Source organism: Myotis myotis, unplaced genomic scaffold, assembly GCF_014108235.1.
Source record: "Myotis myotis isolate mMyoMyo1 unplaced genomic scaffold, mMyoMyo1.p scaffold_m19_p_4, whole genome shotgun sequence".
Lineage (NCBI taxonomy): Eukaryota > Metazoa > Chordata > Mammalia > Chiroptera > Vespertilionidae > Myotis > Myotis myotis.
The window spans coordinates 66,430,464-66,431,892 of NW_023416346.1; the positions used below are offsets into that span (position 1 = coordinate 66,430,464).

Below are 1,429 nucleotides of genomic sequence, written 5' to 3' on the forward strand. Positions count from 1 at the left end.
AAAAAGAAGCTAAGCCAGAATAATGTGACAATAATCCACTTTTATCTGTATTAATGTTTAAAATAATGCTTTGCATTTTCTAATATCAAAACTGGAGAAATTATTGTAAAAATAAAAATCACATTTTGAAGGACCATCTCATTTAATAGATTAATTTGGAAATATTCTCTAAAAAGAACTTTTTGTTCATAAATGATTTCTCTTTTATGATTTGAGTGCTTCATTACAATTGCTTTTGTCAAATTTTCAGTGCTTTAATTCACCTAATTAATGTTCATTTACATTTCCACCATTGGATAAAATTAAACTCTTATTCTTTTGTCCAGAAAACATCTCCTTTTTATTTTGTCTTTCCTTCTGTAACCTAATTTTATCTATTTTCATTTGTAAAATGAGATAGGTGAATTTTATTAAATATATATGCAAATTATGAATTTTATCTATGAATTATTACATTTAAAATGATGATCAATAATTTGATTACAAATCCATTCTAGTTAATAAATGCAAATTTTGTGTATGGAAGAAAAAATAATTTCAAACTATGCTAAATTAAAAAATTTCCCCTTTAGCATATGTGATCAGTAATTACTGTATTTAAATCACTTCATAAGCTTGTTTTCCTAGAAATAACAATGATAAACTAAGAATCCTATGTTAAACATTAAACCATCTCCCTTTAGTTCATGTTACATTGGAAGAGAGTTTCAATACTTTCAGATCAGAAAATTAACATTCATTACCTTATGTTTCAATGAGATAATGTAGCTTTATTTCAGGTAAGAGTCTTGCATGTCTGTGGTAAGAGTGGTCCTTTTTATGAAATATGACCCATAATCTAGAAGTTATAATTATGCATAATCTGTGCTAGTAAATTAGCTAAAACAGATGGAAATCATACTCTGAATTTAAAAAGAATACTATGATCAAGGAAACTATAGTAATTTCTTATCAGGATATAAATTACAGTTCCCTTCACATTGATTCTTTGGCTTCAGCTTTTTCTCATGCAAAAGAAATTGAGGAGAATGAAAGACACTCAAATCCAACTGTCAGTGACCTACAAATACGTCATCAGAAAGTTATGGAGTGGTTTCCCAGTGAGGAAACATTCACATGTCATATGTCTTGTCCTGGTCCCAGAGCCTATAATGGTGATCCCACTGGGGCTGGCTGGGGGAGAAGAGGAAAGTTTGTTTCAGGGGGAAAAAAAAGGTATGGAGTGGTTTAGGAGCTGTAGCTAAGAATGTAAGCAATGAGTTTTCTCTGCTTGTAAAAATAAGTAATAATCCATTTTCATCCATCTGTGAGAATTAAATTTGTCACACCAAAGGTTCTAAATTCAAATCATAGTACTTTTTGTTAGAAATCAGTAAACTTTTCAAAGCAAAGGTGATGGATACATTTTAGTTACCCACCTCCAGCCTCT

General features: G+C 29.8%; 1 non-coding gene across 1 annotated transcript; it reads left to right on the top strand.

Annotated features, from left to right (window-relative positions):
* Window positions 1-1,095: 1,095 nt before the first annotated feature.
* LOC118654846 lies at window positions 1,096-1,219 on the top strand. The gene has a single exon (XR_004967105.1). It is a non-coding gene; the product is annotated as a small nucleolar RNA SNORD22 (small nucleolar RNA).
* Window positions 1,220-1,429: the final 210 nt, after the last annotated feature.